Source organism: Copidosoma floridanum, unplaced genomic scaffold (genome assembly GCF_036245765.1).
Source record: "Copidosoma floridanum isolate Cflo_tuat_1 unplaced genomic scaffold, Cflo_Japanese_pri ptg000031l, whole genome shotgun sequence".
Classification (NCBI taxonomy): Eukaryota; Metazoa; Arthropoda; class Insecta; order Hymenoptera; family Encyrtidae; genus Copidosoma; species Copidosoma floridanum.
The window spans coordinates 6128447-6141433 of NW_028321908.1; the positions used below are offsets into that span (position 1 = coordinate 6128447).

The 12987-nt window shown below is 29.5% G+C and overlaps 1 protein-coding gene and 1 pseudogene across 2 annotated transcripts in view; one reads left to right on the forward strand and one right to left on the reverse strand.

Annotated features, from left to right (window-relative positions):
* REPTOR (repressed by TOR) overlaps nt 1-12987 on the reverse strand; it is a 401948-nt gene that overhangs the window by 185581 nt on the left and 203380 nt on the right. The gene's annotated exons all lie outside the window — the stretch shown is intronic.
* On the forward strand, nt 3377-6366 carry LOC149373400 (uncharacterized; annotated as a pseudogene).

Consider the following 12987-nt stretch of genomic DNA (forward strand, 5'->3'; position numbering starts at 1 on the left):
AATTTTTGTCTTACGATGCAAGTAGAAACATTGTAAGTGCTAGAGGGCGCTGAATGTTGAAAAACACAGTTTTTTCGTTATATCTTATTCCATGAGACAAAAAATATGTGTAAAGAACAAATTTTAACTCAACTACAGGATTTGCATACAATCCCTGTATCAAATTTGTTGAATTTACAATGGCGGATCCAATATGGAGATAAATATTTATAAAACGGTGAAGTTTTGCAAATTAAAAAATACTCTTATATTTTGCGTAAAATTTTAAGTAGAAAATGTTTCGTGCAAAATTTTTTGAAATAGCGTTGATTTCGAGAAAAAAAAACATTCAAAAATTTTTTTCGTTGGATAAAATGGAATAATATTCATAAAATTTTTCTGTTGTATAACTCTGAGGTATTCCAAAGTTACTATGGTGGCCAATCACGGATCGAGTTACAGATTGAGTAAATTCAAAATGGTGGATCAAAAGTGGAGGTCAACAGTTATAATATTTAATAATTTTTACAGAAGTAAATTTTTATTAACGCTCATAATCATAATTTTTTCCAAATAGTTATTTTGGTGTAGGTTGAAATGAAAGCATGTCGTTTTTTAATTAAATTTATTTACGTCAAGAATGATAAAAAACACATACTTATATTACCAAATTTGAAAATCTTTATAAGTAAAAGATAGCGAAACGTCTTCACTGTAATCTTTTCGTTTTTTAAAGGAATTAAACAATGTTTTGTCTGAATGTTTTGTATTCTATCGCTAATATTAAATCTTTTTTGCAGTTTTTTCCGATTCAGATCAATTAATTTAAAATCACAGTATTTAAAGTCAATACTTGGCAAACAGTCAGTTGTCTTAAGCCATTTGTATAAATACCAAGGCCCATCCAGTTAACATGGTGATGATAAATTAACGTGCCATTGCTTTGAATATTAGTAGACGCAGTATAGTATCTTTCTTTAGGGCGCTGTTCCACTTTACGCAATAGAGCTCCGCAATAGACTGTCCGCAACGAAAAGAGCCAATCGCAGCTTTTGAGGAGTATTACATATTTCTTATGTTATTTTACTACTAGTATAGGTCCGTTTTAGTCACTGCTATAGTAAATTAAAGCAAACAAAACAAAATACTTTCGAAACTTTATGCAAAACAAAACTTACTACCCTAGCATTACATCATTATAAAAAACTCTTTTATAGATGAACAACAACAAATAAAATATAATCCTGGACCTCATATTTCAGATAACTTTAATTCGCTATGGCCACATAAATATGCAGAAAAAATCGATGCGCAACTAATTTGAGCCCATGAGTACGAGTAAGAGATACGTGGTACTTCCTTCTCTCTTGATCCGACGATCTCTAATATGCTGCGCTGCGGTCTATCCTGCACATATAAACATAGCGAACTTGCCCCTCCAAAACAAAGGAATCTGCAATACCTCTGATTGGCTCTTTTCATTGCGGACGGTATCGCAGAGCTCTATTGCGTACCATGGGACTGCGCCCTTACTGCATTTGTTCCAGCATCGACCAATCGTGAAATGGCTCTTAAGCAAACAAAGTTGGCTTCTACACAAGTGTTAATCACCACTCTGCCGTACTGCGTTTGCTGGAGCAGCACATCTGTATATAGGGTTTTGTTTGGCCGCCATTTTAAATTTACTCTATCTATAAGTCGATCTGTGATTGGCTACCGTAGTAACTTTGAAATACTTAGGAGTTATACCACAGCAAGATTTTATGAATATTATTCCAGTTAATCCAACGAAAAAAATTTTCAAATGTTTGTTAATTTTTTTCTCGAAATCAACGCTGTATCAAAAAATTTTGCAAGATACATTTTCAACTAAAAATTTTACACAGAATATAAGAATATTTTTTAATTTGCAAAATCTCACCGTTTTATACATATTGATCGCCATATTGGATCCGCCATTTTGAATTCAACAAGTTTGTCACAGAGATCGTATGCAAATGCTGTAGTTAAGTTAAAATTTGTTCTTTACACATATTTTTTGTCTTATGGAATAAGATATAATGAAAAAACTGTGTTTTTCAACATTCAGCGCCCTCTAGCGCTTACAATGTTTCTACTTGCATCGTAATACAAAATTTTTTTAGAAGTACACATTCTAAGCTAACTTTCGGAAAAAAAAAATTCAAACAAAAACCGTCATACTTTCTAAAAAATTGATTTTAAAAATTGAAACCTAAAAAACAGAAGGAATCCTCACCTCAAAATTTAAAAAAATGTTTTTACCGTATTCTAAGGAAAAATTGCTAACAAAAAGCTTTTTTTTCCATACACATCGATTCGTGTACAAAATTGAGAATCTTTTCTTCTAATGAAAAACTTATAATTCGTTACAGTCTCTGACGGCAAAAGTAATGATCAAAAAATGTGAAAAAATTACAGTAATGTTTTTTTATATAGTTCTTTCGATCACAAGAGGTTAAAGAAAACAAATTTTTTTTCATTCCATTTCACGTGGAATGCCCTATATAAATATAGAGAGAGAGAGTTACATATTTCTTTATATATATATTAGGGTGTCCCTTGTTTACCAATATCTTTTTTTTGGCCCTGCCGCCCCCTACAAACCTTCTATTTGGTGAAAAAATGACCCCTGAATTTTTTCAGATTTTTAACAAAATAATTAACCGTGCCTATTTTGAAATAACGGTTTTTAGTTGACGTATGCGTATTATGCTTGATATAATGTACTTTCTGAAATGAGTTTGCTTAAAATTGACATTAACAATTTGGAAGACAAACATTTTTCATCTAAAATTTGTCGTATAATCTGAATTTTCACTTATTTTCAACCTTAGAGTGCTCCAGATAGCGTAAAAAGGTCTTTAACGTCGTTAAACGGCCTTTTTTAAACGATGTCTCATATAAAAGAGCCCTGTGAGCTCGTTTTCACTATCGTAAATGAACGAAAATAGTAATGTTCAAGTAAAATTTATCATAGTTCTCAAATTTTCACTTATTTTCAACCTTCATTCACATCAAATAGCGTAAAAAGGTCTTTGATTTTGAGAAACGGCCGTTTTTTAATGATTTTTCGCATTAAAACCTAATAAAACTTTCGTAACTAAATAAAAGCAGCGAGTTTACAGTGAAATTCAACGTAGAATCTAATTTTCTACTTATTTCCAATCTACAGTTTGATTACATAGTGTTAAAAGGTCTTCAACGGCCATTATTGGCCAGTTTACAATGATTTTGCAGAGAAAAGGGATTTGCAAGTGCTGACAAAGCTCAGCAATGAATAAAAATTAATATATTGACGAAAAATTTTAATTTTCTCAGATTTTGATCTAAATTTAATGGGAAATTTTTCCGATCCTCTCTTTATATCCCGGCAAAGATGCGAGATGGAGACGCCCCAAGTAATCAAAGTGAGTTGTTAAAAATTGTATCCGGTATTAATTTACTTTTTTTTAATTTGAGAATAAATCTAATGCACTTACAAGTACTCTGTTCGGTTTATCTTAATTAATGTAATAGCTATGGCTTTGCTTGTGTCTTAAATCACGTGTCAAAGGCAGGGATGTTAATGTAAGTGGAGTTTTAGTCTTAGAAGTTATACAAGTAATACAAGTTATATGAGTTATACAATTCAGCCTAGTAAACCTTGTCAGAAAATAAATACACGGAAGTTACTACTACTAATCTGTCACTTTTCTATTTGTACGAGGCTGACTTGTATAACTTACATAAGTTATACGACTTCCAAAACTAAACTCACATTAAGGCCGCGATCACATGGGCCAGGAATAGATTAAATCATAGAACGTGATTTGTTGTTTGAACGGGAAGGACCAATCGCATTCTATGCTCTATTCTATTTCTGGATCCTGGCTCATGTGATCGCAGCCTAACATCCCTGGTCAAAGGATCACTTGTTGTCTGTTTTTTTCTCGTGATCGGATCCTTAGGCTCAACTGTCATATTACTCATAGAGTATCTCTATGAAAGTACTATAGTAATGACATGAAAGCTTGTTTGAAATTTTGAAATAATGATAAAAATACTTTAAAATTTATGTACCAAGTACCAATTTTAAAATTGAAAGCCGTATTATTTGGATGATGATGTAATAATAAATTCTAATTTTTACTATAAAGGTATATTATATACTTTTTACTATATTTTTATTCATTTTATCAATAAATATACCATTGACTGTATTTTTGAAAAATGAGAATTTAATATAATTTCAATATCTTATTTATTCATAATGAACTTTTAAAAAACAATTTTTAGGTCATTTTTTATAAATATATCAAAAATGTCTTCCACTAGAAGATTGAATAAAATTTTTTTGATTGGTGATGCTATGCCACAAATTATTGGTATTAAGCTACTAACAAAGAGGCAATTATTAAAAGTTTTTTTCTTCATATACAAGGCATGTAAATTTAACCATTAAGGATAGTGTAACTTTAGCAGTCAAAGAAGCTCTGATTTTTTGGGAGAAAGCTAATATTACAACCCAGAAGTTTGACAGATGCTGTAATAAGTTAAGAAATTTATATGAAGAGTATAGAAAGATTCAAAAAAATCCGATAGCACCAAGCAGTTTAGTTCATGAAAATGATTTTACTATGAAATTAGACATGTTATTTGATGTAGCCCATGGAGATGTTGTAGATAATAAAAGTGATAAGCAGAAAGCATTTCTCCAAGATTAAAGATCAATAGAACCAAAATTATATATAGGAGATTTTATTTATGATATAAGTTTAGACACAGTTGAGGGTACAGTAGAGTTTTAAAATGAATTAATTTAGTTAATTATTTCAATTTCATTTAAAATAACATTACTTTTTAGATATAGTGAACAATTAAATCTCTTTTAGTCTTGAAGAGCCTTTTGATAATATGCCTGATAGTAATATGCTTTCTGGTTTACAGCGAACAAACTTAAATCCTACGGTAGTGTGTGATTCTTGATGAGATGACTGATGAACATGGTAAAATATTTTTTGATAACATTTTTTATTCCAATATTTTTGTAGTATTTTTGTTTTTGAGGATGTATTACTCAAATGTTTGTCTTTTTTTTCAACTTGTTGTTCAAACAAAAAATTGAAAGCTAATGAATCTTTCAAATTCAAAAAGCTTATACAATTTTAAATATTGGAAAGTATCATTATTGTTTATATTTTTCAAGGCTTAAATTATATACTAAATTTTGAAAAATTAAATGATATATATTTAAATTACATATTAAATACTTTAATTACATATAACTTGAAATCCCTATGTGAAAGATAATACAATGAGTAATCAATATTTTTTAGAATCAGATGAGTTAGCTCAGAGTTTTTAACAATCTTCGTTAGATTCATCAAGTGAAACAAATTCACAACAGAGAACTGCTTAAAAATTCATCTTGAAAGGTCGTTATTACGAAAAAAAGGTGTTCGAGGTAGTATTGACATAATGACAGAAGATGTTGTAGCCGTTTTGGATGCTTGTAGAATATCCTACAGACATTCTGTTTTATTGATTGGAATAATTGCTAATACTTTGGGCATTGATACTCAAACTCTAATTTTGAATAAAAGTTCATTTAATCAAGCTCGACTTGATGTTAGGCAAAAGAAAGCAGAGAAGATGAAAGACGCATTCGATTCAAATTTAGAAGCAGCTGTTATTCACTGGGATGGAAAAATAATACCTGACGCTTGGACTCATAAAAAAGTTGGCCACTTACCTATTCTTGTTACAAATGGTGAATCGGAAAAGATTTTGAATATACCAGCACTTCCTGATGGAAAAGGTTTTACACAAGCTAATGCTATTTATGAAACTTTGAATGATTGGGGTCTATTAGACAAAGTGAAGGCTTTATGCTGCGATACCACAAATGCAAATTTGGGTAATGTAAATGGCGCTGCAATTATTCTTGAGCATTTTCTTGACAGAAAGTTGTTGTATCTATCTTGTCGACACCATATTAACGAAGTCATCTTGGCATCCATCTTTCAACTAAAATTGCCTGGAACTAAAGATCCAGATGTTCCATTATTTAAAAGATTTCATGATCAGTGGCTCGATTTAGATCCAACAAAATATGATATTACTGATGAACTCAAAGATTCATCATTACTTTCACAAAAAAACGAAATAATTATTTTTCTTCAAAGCTGTTTGAAAGAACATCAACCTAGAGATGATTATAAGGAGCTGCTTGACAAATGTTTGATCTTCTTAGGAGAACCTCAATCATTCAAAATTCGTAAACCGGGAGCATACCATCATGCAAGGTGGATGTCAAAAGCGATTTACTCGATGAAAATATTTTTATTTCGTAAAACCTTCAAAGTCAATGCTTCAGAATTGAAATAATTATATGATGTCTGTATATTTATTGTTTTCATCTATGTAAAAGCCTGGTTTTTGGCTCCAAATGCGGTGCAAGCTCTGGAAAATGATTTGGATTTTATTAAGAAGCTCCACAATTGTGCTGCAGTCGGTCCTTTGGTATCCAATACTGCCTCTCAAAAAATCACGAGGCACTTATGATATTTATCCACGGAAGCAAGTGCCATTTCATTTTTCGATGAGAATACATCTTTTGAAATAAAAGTTCGAATGATCTTAGCATTAGAAAAAAATGTAGGGAATGATGATTTTATTTCGAAAAAATATATAATCCATTCTGATATAGATTTAGAAAATTTGAAAAATGTGGAATGAGATTACTTTGGAAATTGGCAATCATTACGTTTTTTTAATAGATTTTGAATTAAACTTTTTGAAAACCGACGGTAAAACTTGGTCTAATAACCATGATTATTTGAAAGGTTTAGAAATCGTAAAAAATTTACGAGTCGTTAATGATGCAGCTGAAAGAGCAGTCAAACTGGCTCAAGATCATATGAATATCACAAAGAATAAAGATCAAAAATTATTATTGGTTCAAAATGTAAGCAAATTTAGTAGAGAATTTGATAATTCAAAAAAGGAAACAATAGTAAAAAAACTGAAAAAATCAGAAAAAAATGAAACTTGACGAATGTTAAAATATAAAATTGTATTTTTAATATAAAAATTGTTCCTACGTGATGATTATTCTTGTAGATTTACTCAGTGTCTCTTATTTGCTTTTTTACTTTCCTATTTTCTATTACTTAACAGTATTTTTTTTTTTTTTTTTTTTGGGCTTGCCAGCTCTTGTAAATCCCTTTTCTCTGCAAAATCATTGTGAACTGGCCAGTAATGACCGTTGAAGACCTTTTAACACTATGTAATCAAACTGTAGATTGGAAATAAGTAGAAAATTAGATTCTACGTTGAATTTCACTGTCAACTCACTGCTTTTATTTAGTTACGAAAGTTTTATTAGGTTTTAATGCGAAAAATCATTAAAAAACGGCCGTTTCTCAAAATCAAAGACCTTTTCACGCTATTTGATGTGAATGAAGGTTGAAAATAAGTAAAAATTTGAGAACTATGATAAATTTTACTTGAATATTACTATTTTCGTTCATTTACGATAGTGAAAACGAGCTCACAGGGCTCTTTTATATGAGACATCGTTTGAAAAAGGCCGTTTAACGACGTTAAAGACCTTTTTACGCTATCTGGAGCACTCTAAGGTTGAAAATAAGTGAAAATTCAGATTCTACGACAAATTTTAGATGAAAAATGTTTGTCTTCCAAATTGTTAATGTCAATTTTAAGCAAACTCATTTCAGAAAGTACATTATATCAAGCATAATACGCATACGTCAACTAAAAACCGTTATTTCAAAATAGGCACGGTTAAATATTTTGTTAAAAATCTGAAAAATTCAGGGGTCATTTTTTCACCAAATAGAAGGTTTGTAGGGGGCGGCACGGCAAAAAAAAAGATGTTGGTGAATAAGGGACACCGTAATGATTAAGTGAAAAAAATTCAAACAAAATGCAATGATAAAAAATTCAAAATAAAAATAAAAAGAAAGGTATAAAATCAAAATAAAACGATTAAATGGAAATTAAGAAATAAATAAATACGAAATGATAAGAAAAATGAAATAGAAAGTAATATGAAAAATAATTAGAAAATGAAATAAAAAAAGGAAATGAAATCAAAAAAGACTTTAAAAATGAAATGAAATGAAAAAAAAATGAAAAAGGAAATATAATAGGAGTAAAGAAAATAAAGTTTAGAAAAAAAATGAAAAAAAAAGAGATTAAATGAAAAAAAGGAAATAAATTTTTTTTTAAATTAAAGAAAAAAAAGTAATAAAATGAAAAATAAAAAAAAAATAGATCAATTGAAAACAAGCAAATAAATTTTTTTTTAAATTAAAGCAAAAAAAGTAATGAAATGAAAAATGAAAAAAAAAAAAAAAAAAAAAAAAGATTAAATGAAATCAAAAAAGACGTGAAAAAATACAATGGATTAAAAAAAAATGAAACAAAAAAAAAAAAAATTAAAAGAAAAAGGTTAAATAAAAAAAGAAAAAAAAAAAAAAAAATAAAGGAAATGGAAAAAAAATGAAAAAAATTAAAAGAAACAAACCAGGGGGTATAAATGGTTTATGCGACTCATGGTAAGAACGAAATTCTTTAAATTTGAGATGAGTGCTGAAAAATAATTGAACATGATATGTGTGTCGAAAAACATCATGAAATAAAGAAATACAATTTCTCACGTAACAAGGGGGTCGCGAGACCCATAGGAAGAACGAAGCCCTCTAAGAATAAGTACTGCATTCATGTAGTTCAGTAAAACAAAAACTCGAAAAACGAATAAAAAAAATAAAAAAATAAAAATTAGTTCAGTACTCATGATGGTTGAATTTCGTGAGAACGTCGTGCATTGATACAGTTCTCACGGAGTTTAACCATCGTGAGTACTAAACTATTTTATTTTTTTATATGTTTTTGGAGTTTTTGTTTTACTGAACTACATGAATGCAGTACTTATTTTTACAGAGCTTCGTTCTTTCTATGGATCTCGCGACCCCCTTGATATCGGAGAAATTGCGTTTCTTTATTTTATCATGTTTTTCGACACACATCTGATGTTTAATTATAATTATTTTTGTATAATATAATATACAATAATTATTATTATATAATATATATTTTAAATGATAATAATTATCATATAATATATATTTTATGTAATAATAATTATTATAAATATAATAATTATTTTTTGGCACTCATCTTATGTTCAAAGAACTCCGTTCTTACCGCGGGTCCCATGACCCATTTATTTTTTTCGGTGATAATATTCTCTTCTGTATTGTATTTAAATAACTTCGTAATTTTCAGACATGTTCTCCTGCATAAGCTATCAAATGCACTTAAATTTATTATCAACATTGATGTTTCGTCTACATTCAAATTTAACAGATGGACTCGGAGACCTTCTCTAATACTGTTAATTATTTCCACAGAAAATTCTCTATGAATATTTTTATCAGTTGTATTTACTTCTTTATGAATGACACTATCAATAATATAATAAAAATGTTAATCTTTTGAAATCTGTTTTATCTTATTATTTAAAAAATTAGTGTACTTATTATAAGACGTTAAAATTACCTATTTATTCACCCATTTGTAAAATTACTGAAAATATTGGATTATACATAAGCAGTTTAAAAATTTTTTTGTAATTCAAAATAGTTTATTTTCCCTCTTTCATCTCCTCTTCTTATTTTCAAAAGTAATTTAGGAAATAATTTATTAACGTGTTACGCCTGAACTTTTCAGTAAAGGGTTAAACTTGCAAATTTGTTCTACAAACAAATCAATTTTATTTTTATTCGTCAGGAACCAGCCACCAGCCCAAAGGCCTTATTTGCTCTTAATAACAGTATACTTTTATTTTTAATCATTGACTCGGCGTTGCACAGTGGGACTGAATTCAAGAAAGCTGGCCAAAAGTTATAAAGTATTATAAATGATCTCAAATCGTTTGCTTAAGGGTTTTCGGGATCACTGATTACGAATCTGATATCAGAATTGCAATTTTCAAAATAGCGTACACAATGTGGTGAACATAACCTCTTCAAGAAGTAAGAACCTTCAGTAAATGATACTAAAACATTTTACTCAGGTTTTTAGGGGTCGCTGATTGCGAACTATTTATTAGAATTGTGAAAACTGTTTAATATTACTTGAAATTATGAAATTTTTGAAACGAAGTTCTTCTTCTCGCGTTATGAGTTTTGGGCGAATGGGGGCTAGACAGAAAAAAAAGTAAAAACTTTTTTTCGATCCCACTATAGTAATACAGCCATGTATGAAGCTGTATACATTGCAGCAGGCAGCCCTCTCGCTCTTCATGCGCACACACTAAAGGACCCGACGGATATCTTTCGTTCGGCTTTCTTCGATTGCACTCGGCCAGTCTCTCATCCTCCCCATGCCGCGCTCTGTCAGCACTATACTTACACATGTACAGCGGGTGCTGTAAGTATATGCGTATAGCTTGACTCAACATGTAACGTATTAGTCTCTTCCCGCTTTCCACACCCCACGCTATTGCACAGATTGCATTGACTGTAAGAGTAGCTGTTTAGTGTTTTGCCTGAAAAAAATACGATTCAATCTCATGTTTTTCAGTAAAGAAAAAATTGGTTATTTCCCTACAGAATTTCCCGAGGAAAACAGAAAAGATACCTTTGTCTAAATTAGAAGTTGACTTTATTTATTTATTAAAAAACTTATGGTTAGTTGTATGATTTTTAATTTAGATTCTTGCTTTTCTCTGCTTCTATCGCTCGTAGAGTAAGTATACGAGCACCAATATTTTTGTCATTAAGTTTTCTACAAAATAGACATCTTTGTAAATTAATTATTTTTTATTGTAACACATTAATGATAACAAAGGGCGAAAGAAAAATTTTTTCAACCAAAAAACTTTTGACCAGTGAAGAAAAAAGAAATGCTATGTCAATTTGAAAGTAACCGTAAGGAAACATAGATGTAACGTTCTACAACAAGAGGCTATTTTTAAAATTTTATAATACTCATTAGTTTTTTGCAAATTTATTTTTTTAAGTAACACTTTATAGTGTTGTTACAAACATAGTTTTTGGTATATAAGAATGATTATGCCGTTTTATTAACATACAATCACAATTCATGTTTTTTTTTTTTTTTTTTTTTTTCTTTTTTTTTTTTTTTTTTCTAATTTTGAAGAACATGTGCGGACACTAAAAAAATGTATTACTGTACTCGAACCTAATACATACTCAAATTACTGTTTCACTTAGCCGATTCACTCTTAATAATGTGTTGTTGTTTTTTTTATTAATGTTTCTGTAACTTATCGCTATTTATTATATACATGATAAATGTACTCCATCATTTATTTTCTTATTTTATTAACTGGATATTTTATCCTATACATTATAACTGTATGTAGCCAATGTCTACAAAACAGCGAATGGAACTTCGTTCCGATCGAGGGTCGCTAGACCCTTCACGACTGTTTTTTTTTTTATATTTGTTAAACAATAAGTTTTGTGAAAGTTAAATAATAAATTAAAAATTTTTTTTATGTTTTTCATTAGTCTAGCAGTTACTGTGCATTAGAGAAGTAAATAAATATTTAATTGAAATTAAATTAAATTAAATTTTTTCTTCCAAAATAACGAATGAAAATCATAAGCGTTCAATACTGAATGCGATATTACTGCAGGAGTATGAAATAATAATTTATGAACTGCTGTAAGCATGTGATACTAGCTGTAAAGAGTACCGTACTTTTTCGCTATTTTCAATAAAAACTGATTGAATTTCTGAACATTTATATCAAAACCATATGATACAACTGATAATATAATGTGCAATCGATGAATAATACCCTTGTCAACTCCAGTTATGTTTGTAGAAGTTTCATAATTAAAGAAAAATGTCTAGCAATGCTGCCATCATTTGAACTTCCGTATTCAGGCTTCAGTATATCAACTATTAAACTCAACTTTGTTTTGAAATCTTACTGAATATTTCTTTTTCTTACCTTAACTGCTTCTTTCTCTTCAGTACTGCGAGCTTGCTACTTATTAATAGCTAATTTATAGCCAAAATGTGTACAATATTCAAAAAATCGAATCTAAAAATGTAAAGTTGACAAGCTAAAATTTAATTTATTTTCATTAATTGGCTTTTTTAAAACTGAATAAATTTTATTTAAGTCTTTAAAAGTTGCCTCACATAAGTAACAGCGATGTGCAGAAGACGTATCTGTTATAGCATTGTAAACTTTACCATCTATCATACGTAAGACCGTTTCATATTGTACAATTACTTGCTTGCCATTATGACAGTATCATAAGATACGAGTTTATTGATTTGCTTTGATATACTATCAACTGTTTTTTTTTAATGATTTCTGTATTTTCATGAACTCATTTAATTTTGATAGGTATACGCAAGCATTACACAACTGTAGATTTTGGTTTTTAGATTATTTTAATTCAATGATCAAAGAAAATGCTTTATCACCTGTGAACACATTTGAACTCTCAGATCTTTCCATGAATACATGGAATAATTCTGCTTTTGTTGGACTTGCTCAAGTGATCTCTTGAACAACCTTTGCAGCATCTGTTTTTCCCTCCGCACGTAATTTTATTTGGGCCACATAAGCAAGCTCCTCCGTACTCACTTCTGCCTGTAGTATGTTTTTTGACGCTTACTTCTATCAGAGAAAGATGCAAAGCTGGAAGGAGGTCTGCCTGTATTTTTTATTTTATTTTCATCTTCTGTTGCTTGTAGTACAATAGTTTCATTAAATTGTTCTCTGTTTTTTTCCAAGAATCTTAATTACGTTCTTTCACATCTACTCGAACTTTTTTTAATCTGACATAAAATTTTTTCAACAGTACTTTTGCGGGCATCTGATAAAATGTACAATGATTTCAGCTTACTAGAAGTCAAATTTTTAATAACACATCAGATACATCTGCATGTAAATTGTGCTTGACAGCTTCAAAAATTCTTTTATCGTTAAAC